The sequence below is a fragment of the Oncorhynchus masou genome, chromosome 9, assembly GCF_036934945.1.
Source record: "Oncorhynchus masou masou isolate Uvic2021 chromosome 9, UVic_Omas_1.1, whole genome shotgun sequence".
Taxonomy (NCBI): Eukaryota; Metazoa; Chordata; class Actinopteri; order Salmoniformes; family Salmonidae; genus Oncorhynchus; species Oncorhynchus masou.
The window spans coordinates 86219935-86231959 of record NC_088220.1 but is presented as its reverse complement, the minus strand read 5'-3'; the positions used below and the strand labels follow the sequence as shown (position 1 = coordinate 86231959).

At 39.3% G+C, this 12025-nt stretch overlaps 1 pseudogene; it reads right to left on the bottom strand.

Moving 5' to 3' along the window:
• Window positions 1-9807: 9807 nt before the first annotated feature.
• On the bottom strand, window positions 9808-11725 carry LOC135545343 (olfactory receptor 51E2-like; annotated as a pseudogene).
• Window positions 11726-12025: the final 300 nt, after the last annotated feature.

Here is a 12025-nt window from a genome sequence, read left to right as displayed (position 1 = left end):
TACTGTAGGGGTTAATGTATTATAATACTCTAGGGGTTAATGTATTATAATACTGTAGGGGTTAATGTAATATAATACTGTAGGGGTTAGGGGTTAATGTATTATAATAATGTAGGGGTTAATGTAATATAATACTGTAGGGGTTAGGGGTTAATGTAATATAATACTGTAGGGGTTAATGTATTATAATACTGTAGGGGTTAATGTATTATAATACTGTAGGGGTTAATGTATTATAATACTGTAGGGGTTAATGTAATATAATACTGTAGGGGTTAGGGGTTAATGTATTATAATAATGTAGGGGTTAATGTAATATAATACTGTAGGGGTTAATGTATTATAATACTGTAGGGGTTAATGTAATATAATACTGTAGGGGTTAATGTATTATAATACTGTAGGGGTTAGGGGTTAATGTATTATAATACTGTAGGGGTTAATGTATTATAATACTGTAGGGGTTAATGTAATATAATACTGTAGGGGGTTAATGTATTATAATACTGTAGGGGTTAATGTAATATAATACTGTAGGGGTTAATGTAATATAATACTGTAGGGGTTAATGTAATATAATACTGTAGGGGTTAATGTAATATAATACTGTAGGGGTTAATGTATTATAATACTGTAGGGGTTAATGTATTATAATAATGTAGGGGTTAATGTAATATAATACTGTAGGGGTTAATGTAATATAATACTGTAGGGGTTAATGTAATATAATACTGTAGGGGTTAATGTATTATAATACTGTAGGGGTTAATGTATTATAATACTGTAGGGGTTAGGGGTTAGGGGTTAATGTATTATAATACTGTAGGGGTTAATGTAATATAATACTGTAGGGGTTAATGTATTATAATACTGTAGGGGTTAATGTATTATAATAATGTAGGGGTTAATGTATTATAATACTGTAGGGGTTAATGTAATATAATACTGTAGGGGTTAATGTAATATAATACTGTAGGGGTTAATGTATTATAATACTGTAGGGGTTAGGGGTTAATGTAATATAATACTGTAGGGGTTAGGGGTTAGGGGTTAGGGGTTAATGTATTATAATACTGTAGGGGTTAATGTAATATAATACTGTAGGGGTTAATGTAATATAATACTGTAGGGGTTAATGTAATATAATACTGTAGGGGTTAATGTATTATAATACTGTAGGGGTTAGGGGTTAATGTAATATAATACTGTAGGGGTTAGGGGTTAGGGGTTAATGTATTATAATACTGTAGGGGTTAATGTAATATAATACTGTAGGGGTTAATGTATTATAATACTGTAGGGGTTAATGTAATATAATACTGTAGGGGTTGGGGTTAATGTAATATAATACTGTAGGGGTTAATGTAATATAATACTGTAGGGGTTGGGGTTAATGTAATATAATACTGTAGGGGTTAGGGGTTAATGTATTATAATACTGTAGGGGTTAGGGGTTAATGTAATATAATACTGTAGGGGTTAATGTATTATAATACTGTAGGGGTTAATGTATTATAATACTGTAGGGGTTAGGGGTTAATGTAATATAATACTGTAGGGGTTAATGTAATATAATACTGTAGGGGTTAATGTAATATAATACTGTAGGGGTTAGGGGTTAATGTATTATAATACTGTAGGGGTTAATGTATTATAATACTGTAGGGGTTAGGGGTTAATGTATTATAATACTGTAGGGGTTAATGTATTATAATACTGTAGGGGTTAGGGGTTAATGTATTATAATACTGTAGGGGTTAATGTATTATAATACTGTAGGGGTTAGGGGTTAATGTAATATAATACTGTAGGGGTTAATGTATTATAATACTGTAGGGGTTAATGTATTATAATAATGTAGGGGTTTATGTAATATAATACTGTAGGGGTTAGGGGTTAATGTATTATAATACTGTAGGGGTTAGGGGTTAATGTATTATAATACTGTAGGGGTTAGGGGTTAATGTATTATAATACTGTAGGGGTTAATGTATTATAATACTGTAGGGGTTAGGGGTTAATGTAATATAATACTGTAGGGGTTAATGTAATATAATACTGTAGGGGTTAATGTAATATAATACTGTAGGGGTTAGGGGTTAATGTATTATAATACTGTAGGGGTTAATGTATTATAATACTGTAGGGGTTAATGTAATATAATACTGTAGGGGTTAATGTAATATAATACTGTAGGGGTTAGGGGTTAATGTATTATAATACTGTAGGGGTTAGGGGTTAATGTATTATAATACTGTAGGGGTTAATGTATTATAATAATGTAGGGGTTAATGTAATATAATACTGTAGGGGTTAATGTATTATAATACTGTAGGGGTTAGGGGTTAATGTATTATAATACTGTAGGGGTTAATGTATTATAATACTGTAGGGGTTAATGTAATATAATACTGTAGGGGTTAATGTAATATAATACTGTAGGGGTTAGGGGTTAATGTATTATAATACTGTAGGGGTTAGGGGTTAATGTAATATAATACTGTAGGGGTTAATGTAATATAATACTGTAGGGGTTAATGTAATATAATACTGTAGGGGTTAGGGGTTAATGTATTATAATACTGTAGGGGTTAATGTATTATAATACTGTAGGGGTTAGGGGTTAATGTAATATAATACTGTAGGGGTTAATGTATTATAATACTGTAGGGGTTAATGTATTATAATAATGTAGGGGTTAATGTAATATAATACTGTAGGGGTTAGGGTTAATGTATTATAATACTGTAGGGGTTAGGGGTTAATGTAATATAATACTGTAGGGGTTAATGTATTATAATACTGTAGGGGTTAATGTAATATAATACTGTAGGGTTAATGTTAGGGGTTAATGTATTATAATACTGTAGGGGTTAATGTATTATAATACTGTAGGGGTTAATGTATTATAATACTGTAGGGGTTAGGGGTTAATGTAATATAATACTGTAGGGGTTAATGTATTATAATACTGTAGGGGTTAATGTATTATAATAATGTAGGGGTTAATGTAATATAATACTGTAGGGGTTAGGGGTTAATGTAATATAATACTGTAGGGGTTAATGTATTATAATACTGTAGGGGTTAATGTATTATAATACTGTAGGGGTTAATGTATTATAATACTGTAGGGGTTAGGGGTTAATGTAATATAATACTGTGGTGGTTAATGTATTATAATACTGTAGGGGTTAATGTATTATAATACTGTAGGGGTTAATGTAATATAATACTGTAGGGGTTAATGTATTATAATACTGTAGGGGTTAATGTATTATAATACTGTAGGGGTTAATGTATTATAATACTGTAGGGGTTAATGTATTATAATACTGTAGGGGTTAGGGGTTAATGTATTATAATTCTGTATGGGTTAATGTATTATAATACTGTAGGGGTTAATGTATTATAATACTGTAGGGGTTAATGTATTATAATTCTGTATGGGTTAATGTATTATAATACTGTAGGGGTTAATGTATTATAATACTGTAGGGGTTAATGTATTATAATACTGTAGGGGTTAATGTATTATAATACTGTAGGGGTTAATGTATTATAATACTGTAGGGGTTAATGTATTATAATACTGTAGGGGTTAGGGGTTAATGTATTATAATACTGTAGGGGTTAATGTATTATAATACTGTAGGGGTTAATGTATTATAATACTGTAGGGGTTAATGTATTATAATACTGTAGGGGTTAATGTATTATAATACTGTAGGGGTTAATGTAATATAATACTGTAGGGGTTAGGGGTTAATGTATTATAATACTGTAGGGGTTAATGTATTATAATACTGTAGGGGTTAATGTATTATAATACTGTAGGGGTTAATGTATTATAATACTGTAGGGGTTAGGGGTTAATGTATTATAATTCTGTATGGGGTTAATGTAATATAATACTGTAGGGGTTAATGTAATATAATACTGTAGGGGTTAATGTAATATAATACTGTAGGGGTTAATGTATTATAATACTGTAGGGGTTAGGGGTTAATGTATTATAATTCTGTATGGGGTAAGCATTATATGCCAACATGCTCAATACATGATGGTTTAGTCTTTTTCAATAATAAAAATAAATTTTAAATCACAGGAAGTTTTTATTGCCCTCAGAGAAATGTATTTATTTATTGAGGGTTAGGGGCTAGGGGCTAGGGGTTAGGGGCTAGGGGCTAGGGGCTAGGGGTTAGGGGCTAGGGGCTAAGGGTTAGGGGCTAGGGGCTAGGGGTTAGGGGCTAGGGGTTAGGGGCTAAGGGTTAGGGGCTAGGGGCTAGGGGTTAGGGGCTAAGGGTTAGGGGCTAAGGGTTAGGGGCTAGGGGTTAGGGGCTAAGGGTTAGGGGCTAAGGGTTAGGGGCTAGGGGTTAGGGGCTAGGGGCTAGGGTTAGGGGCTCGGGGCTAGGGGCTAAGGGTTAGGGGCTAAGGGTTAGGGGCTAGGGGTTAGGGGCTAGGGGCTAGGGTTAGGGGCTAGGGGTTAGGGGCTCGGGGCTAGGGGCTAAGGGTTAGGGGCTAAGGGTTAGGGGCTAGGGGCTAGGGGTTAGGGGCTAAGGGTTAGGGGCTAAGGGTTAGGGGCTAGGGGTTAGGGGCTAAGGGTTAGGGGCTAAGGGTTAGGGGTTAGGGGCTAAGGGTTAGGGGCTAAGGGTTAGGGGCTCGGGGCTAGGGGCTAAGGGTTAGGGACTAAGGGTTAGGGGCTAGGGGCTAGGGGCTAAGGGTTAGGGGCTAAGGGTTAGGGGCTAGGGGTTAGGGGCTAGGGGTTAGGGGCTAAGGGTTAGGGGCTAAGGGTTAGGGGTTAGGGGCTAGGGGTTAGGGGCTAAGGGTTAGGGGCTAAGGGTTAGGGGCTAGGGGTTAGGGGCTAAGGGTTAGGGGCTAGGGTTAGGGGCTAGGGGTTAGGGGCTAGGGGTTAGGGGGCTAAGGGTTAGGGGCTAAGGGTTAGGAGCTAAGGGTTAGGGGTTAGGGGCTAAGGGTTAGGGGCTAGGGGTTAGGGGCTAAGGGTTAGGGGCTAAGGGTTAGGGGCTAGGGGCTAGGGGCTAAGGGTTAGGGGCTAAGGGTTAGGGGTTAGGGGCTAGGGGTTAGGGGCTAAGGGTTAGGGGCTAAGGGTTAGGGGCTAGGGGCTAGGGGTTAGGGGCTGGGGTTAGGGGCTAGGGGTTAGGGGTTAGGGGCTCGGGTTAGGGGCTAGGGGCTAGGGGTTAGGGGCTAAGGGTTAGGGGCTAAGGGTTAGGGGCTAGGGGCTAATGGTTAGGGGCTAAGGGTTAGGGGTTAGGGGCTAAGGGTTAGGGGCTAGGGTTAGGGGTTAGGGGCTAAGGGTTAGGGGGCTAGGGTTAGGGGCTAGGGGCTAGGGTTAGGGGCTAGGGGTTAGGGGTTAGGGGCTAGGGGTTAGGGGCTAAGGGTTAGGGGCTAAGGGTTAGGGGCTAGGGGCTAGGGGCTAAGGGTTAGGGGCTCGGGGCTAAGGGTTAGGGGCTAGGGGTTAGGGGCTAAGGGTTAGGGGCTAGGGGCTAGGGTCTAGGGGTTAGGGTCTAGGGGCTCGGGGCTAGGGGCTCGGGGCTAGGGGCTAGGGGCTAGGGGTTAGGGGCTAGGGGCTAAGGGGTTAGGGGCTAAAGGGTTAGGGGGGGTTAGGGGTTAGGGGTTAGGTATCAAAACCACTTTGAAATGTGTATTATTAGTACCGTATCATAAATTGTACTAAATTTTCGTGAGGTTGGGACGGACGAAACCTGTATGTTCAACCTTACTTGTAATAAATTAATATTTGTCACTACCTGGTATACCTCATAGTTCTGTTTTTTATTTTTACAAGTCAACTTTTAGGGGGAGGGGGGGGGGTCTACGCTTCAACGATTTACGATTTCCAGACATTGAAAACATTTCCAGACATTACGTCTTTTTTTCCTGACCATGTAACCTGACCAGGGAAAACTGGGATCCTAATTAGCAGGCCATAACGAGGGTTCCGAGTTTTTCCTGACCAGGGAAAACTGGGGTCCTAATTAGCAGGCTATAACGAGGGTTCCGAGTTTTTCCTGACCAGGGAAAACTGGGGTCCTAATTAGCAGGCCATAACGAGGGTTCCGAGTTTTTCCTGACCAGGGAAAACTGGGGTCCTAATTAGTAGGCCATAACGAGGGTTCCGAGTTTTTCCTGACCAGGGAAAACTGGGGTCCTAATTAGCAGGCTATAACGAAGTTTTTCCTGACCAGGGAAAACTGGGGTCCTAATTAGCAGGCTATAACGAGGGTTCCGAGTTTTTCCTGACCAGGGAAAACTGGGGTCCTAATTAGCAGGCTAGGGTTCAGAGTTTTCCTGACCAGGGAAAACTGGGGTCCTAATTAGCAGACTATAACGAGGGTTCAGAGTTTTTCCTGAGTAGGTCATGAGGTCCAGAAAATTCTCCTGGCGTTAATTACTGTCTGTGGTAAGATTAGCTTGCACAGTCTGTAAAATAGGTTCAATCCCCTCTGTAACCAGTAATCCCCAAACTGCTAACAACCTACCATTGGTGGCCAAAGTTACCATTGGTGGCCCAGCTTCAGTCCCCCTCTGTAACCAGTAATCCCCAAACTGCTAACAACCTACCATTGGTGGCCAGTCCCTCTGTAACCAGTAATCAGTTATGGCCAGCTTGTCCCTCTGTGGCCAGTTATGGCCAGCTTCAGTCCCCTCTGTAACCAGTAATCCCCAAACTGCTAATAACCTACCATTGGTGGGCCAGCTTCAGTCCCCTCTGTAACCAGTAATCCCCAAACTGCTAACAACCTACCATTGGGCCAGTTATCAGTCTGTAACCAGTAATCCCCAAACTGCTAATAACCTACCATTGGTGGCCAGTTATGGCCAGCTTCAGTCCCTGTAACCTCCCCAAACTGCTAACCAGTAATTGGTGGCCCCAGCTTCAACTGTAATCCCCAAACTGCTAACAACCTAATTGGTCCGGTTATGGCCAACTACCATTGGTGGCCAGTTATGGCCAGCTTGTGTAACCAGTAATCCCCAAACTGCTAATAACCTACCATTGGTGGCCAGTTATGGCCAGCTTCAGTCCCCTCTGTACCAATTTGTCCCCTCTGTAACCAGTAAACCCCCATCTGCTAATAACCTACCATTGGTGGCCAGTTATGGCCAGCTTCAGTAATTAGCTTCGGCCTTATTAGGAGATCCTGGTAACTGAGGGACTTTAAAAACACTCTTGTTATTCCAAGTGCACATATAGTTTTAATGCAGTAAACACACGTTGTATTATATATTGTTGTTGTCTTATCTCTCAGTGGGACTGTTTAATTAGGAACATATTCAATAAGTATGGGGAAGGTGACCATGGAATAACTGACAAAACACAAGCCAAACGCAAAGGAGATGATTAGTTGATTTTTGTTATATTAGGTATAATTGTGTCGTTTTCATACAGTAATATCATGTCAAGGTACTTACAGTACCTTCAGAAGGTTTTTTCCTATTTTGTGCTTGAAATGAATTTTATTATCATTTTTTTTGTCAACGATTTACTCTGTAAATGTCAAAGTGGAATAAAAAAAATTACAAAATAAAAAATGTATGGAAAACAAACACTGATACATCTTGATTAGATAAGTATTCAACCACTGAGTTAATACATGTTAGAATCACCTTTGGCAGCGATTACAGCTGTGATTCTGGGTAAGTCTCTAAGAGCGATTACAGCTGGGATTCTGGGTAAGTCTCTAAGAGCGATTACAGCTTTGATTCTGGGTAAGTCTCTAAGAGCGATTACAGCTGGGATTCTGGGTAAGTCTCTAAGAGCGATTACAGCTGGGATTCTGGGTAAGTCTTAAGAGCGATTACAGCTGTGATTCTGGATAAGTCTCTAAGAGCGATTACAGCTGGGATTCTGGGTAAGTTTCTAAGAGCGATTACAGCTGTGATTCTGGGTAAGTCTAAGAGCGATTACAGCTGTGATTCTGGGTAAGTCTCTAAGAGCGATTACAGCTGTGATTCTGGGTAAGTCTCTAAGAGCGATTACAGCTGTGATTCTGGGTAAGTCTCTAAGAGCGATTACAGCTGGGATTCTGGGTAAGTCTCTAAGAGTGATTACAGCTGTGATTCTTTCTGGGTAAGTCTAAGAGCGATTACAGCTTGATTCTGGGTAAGTCTCTAAGAGCGATTACAGCTGTGATTCTGGGTAAGTCTCTAAGAGCGATTACAGCTGTGATTCTGGGTAAGTCTCTAAGAGCGATTACAGCTGTGATTCTGGGTAAGTCTCTAAGAGCGATTACAGCTGTGATTCTGGGTAAGTCTCTAAGAGCGATTACAGCTGTGTGCGATTACAGCTGATTCTGGGTAAGTCTCTAAGAGCGATTACAGCTGGGATTCTGGGTAAGTCTCTAAGAGCTTTCCACACCTGGATTGTACAATATTTACCCATTATCATTGGCCTCATGGTGAAATCCCTGAGCGGTTTCCTTCCTCTCCAGCAACTGAGTTAGGAAGGACGTCTGTATCTTTATAGTGACTGGGGTGTATTGATCCACCATCCAGAGTGTAATTAATAACATCACCATGCTCAAAGGGATGTTCAATGTCTGCTTTTTTAAATATTGCTTTATATATATTGCCCTTCTTATATGCCCTTCTTTGAGAGGCTTTGGACGTATTTGTGGTTGAATCTGTGTTTGAAATTCACTGCTCGACTGAGGGACCTTACAGATAATTGTATGTGTGGGGGTACAGAGGCGAGGTAGTCATTTAAAAAAAAAAATCTTGTTAAACACTATTACTGCAGTCAAGAGTGAGTCCATGAAACTTATGTGACTTGTTAAGCAAATCTATACCCCTGAACCATATTTAGGCTTGCCATAACAAAAGGTGTTGAATTCTGCAAGAGTTTCATTCCAAAACACCATATATATCAATTTTCAGAAACGTTGGTGAATTTGATTTTATTGTTTAAAGAAATTATCATAAGATGATGTTGTTCAATAACAGACACTTGTTCAATAACAGACACTTGATGGTTTCATTTGCTAAATATCCTCCTCACTCTCAGAGAAATCAGTAGTACTGCTAGGTTTTACACAGGAAAATGTAACAAATAACTACATGTTTAATAAGGAAAAGTACAAATTATATATTTGTGACATCAATATTGAAATGTTTAAAAAATAATAATGATGAAATAGAACAGTAAAACATTTCCATTTAACATTTTAGTAATTTAGCAGACGGTCTTATCCAGAGCGACTTACAGTTAGTGAATTCATCTTCAGATAGCTAGGTGGGACAACCACATTACAGTAGTTAGCTAGGTGGGACAACCACATATCTCAGTAGTTAGTATATTCAGATAGCTAGGTGGGAGGGACAACCACATATCACAGTAGTTAGTATATTCAGATAGCTCGGTGAGGTTAGTATATTCAGATATACAGCCACATATCACATACCACCTATCACAGTAGTTAGTATATTCAGATAGCTAGGTGAGACAACCACATATATAGTATATTCAGATAGCTAGGTGAGACAACCACATATCACAGTAGTTAGTATATTCAGATAGCTCGGTGGGACAACCCATATCACAGTAGACAGAACGGTGAGACAACCACCTATCACAGTAGTTAGTATATTCAGATAGCGAGGATGGACAACTATATCATATCTCAGTAGTTAGTATATTCAGATAGCTCGGTGGGACAACCACATATCACAGTAGTTAGTATATTCAGATAGTATATTCAGATAGCTAGGTGAGACAACCACCTATCACAGTAGTTAGTATATTATATATTCAGAGTTAGTATATTCAGATAGCTGGTGAGACAACCACCTATCACAGTAGTTAGTATATTCAGATAGCTCGGTGGGACAACCACATATCCAGCAAAACATTCCTAACACTGTGTTCACAAAACATTAAAAACACCTGCTCTTTCCTTGACATAGATTGATCAGGTGAAAGCTATGATTCCCTTATTGACGCGCACCGGTTTGTGTCAAGAACTGCAACGCTACTGGGTTTTTCCACACTCAACAGTTTCCCGTGTTGTATCAAGAACGGTCCACCACCCAAAGCCAACTTGACACAACTGTGGGAAGCAGTGGAGTCAACATGGGCCAACATCCCACCGCGTAGAGTCCACGCCCTGACTAATTGAGGCTGTTCTGAGGGCAATGACATATTAGGAAGGTGTTCTTAATGTTTTGTACACTCAGTGTATAGTGTTTTAGCATCTAGAAATAAAACACTTTCATACACTTAAAAAAAAAACTTGATTAAAAATCTGAGAACAGCAATATTTTACACATGAAGGTATTGATAAGCAATTATTTCTGATGAAAAAAAAAACACAAATGTGAAAAATTGGTGAATATATAATTTTCACTTTATTGACTCAAGATATTTTAGATTTTCATTTAAAAAAAAAATTTGTACAAATGTCTAAGAACATAAATCCACTTTTACATTATGGTGTATTGTGTGTAGATCATTGACACAAAATCTAATTTTAATACATGTTTTAACTTCCAAAGTGTGGAAATAAGTCACAGGGTATGAATAATTTCTGATGTAAACAATTCTAACCCTAGCCCTTGTCTAAAGTAGCTTTTTGAAACTAATCACATTTCTACAATAGCAACCTGAACAGTCAATTCGTTGTTTACTCTTGTGTTGAACATTTTCAAAATATGTTTTCGTATTTCCTTTGTCCGGACTCCATAGATTATTGGATTGACACTCGCTGGTAGAACAATATACATCACTCCTAGAAAGTATTGATGTCAGTTGGAATTTGAATATTCAGATTCCGTGACAGAAAAGTAACGTGCCAATCAAATAAAACACATTATCACCATTAGGTGAGTGCCACACGTGTGAACGCTTTCCATCTGTCCTCCCCTGCTGCTCTACGCAACACAACGTTCAGAATCTTCATGTAGGAGAAAATAATGACGCAAAATATCAATTCCCACAAAACAGATAATCACGGCCAATCCTATCGCATTATTCTTGTCCGTGTTACCACATGCTAGACTAACCAGGGCCATGGTCACAGTAGCAGTGGTTGATGACATTGGAACCACAGAAAGACAGAGAACCAGCGAGCGCAACTAGTACAAACATGATAGAACCACTCCTTATAACAGTGAACAGCAACAGTCTGAGAAACATGGCGGAGTTGAGGATACGAGCGTAGTGCAAAGGGTAGCAGATAGCCACATAGCGGTCCAGCGCCATGGCCAGGAGAATAGTCGACTCTACTGATGACAGGAAGTGAGTGAAAAACATCTGAGTCAAACAGCTGGCCAATGAGATGTCATTCCAGTCAAACAGAAAGCTGAGCAGCATGTTGGGGATAATGACTGTAGCCACCACTATGTCCACCGCCGCCAAACCACATATTAATATATACATGGGGCTGTGGAGACTCTCCATAATTCTAATCACGTAGATCAACAAAGAATTTCCCACCAAGACTAAAATGTAGGTGGTGAAAAACGGTAAGGAAAGTAGTCGTCTGTACTCGTAGATCACTGGGAATCCCACAAAGATGAACCCGTTGTGTGAAAAATTGAATCCCTGGAATTCTTCGATCATTACACTTTGAGTATTGCCAACGAATTGAGATGAAAAACAAAAAAACACAAGGTAAAATGTCAATGTTTTCATTGACACGGTATTTTTCAATCCTCTGATATGTACGAATGGTACACAAATGTCATAATAAACCCACTTGCTGTTGTTCTGGTTTCCGCCCCCCTCGCTGTTTGATCATTGGTCTGTAGAGTGTAATTCGTCGTTGGTTTGTGGAGTGGAACTCTGTGGTCCAATAAATTGACCCACATGAGACTTTATACTCCAAACCAGACATCCCTTGAGACAAGATACTCAACCTCCCTTCTTATATTGAGCTTTATGTACTTTATGACTGCACTGTTTTTTGATTATTAATGTTGTTATTGTCCCTTAACCTCTCTCTGACTCCACCACTTAGTCGTGATCTTTCTTTTTTTCTACTGTATTTATTGACTGTATGTTTTGTTT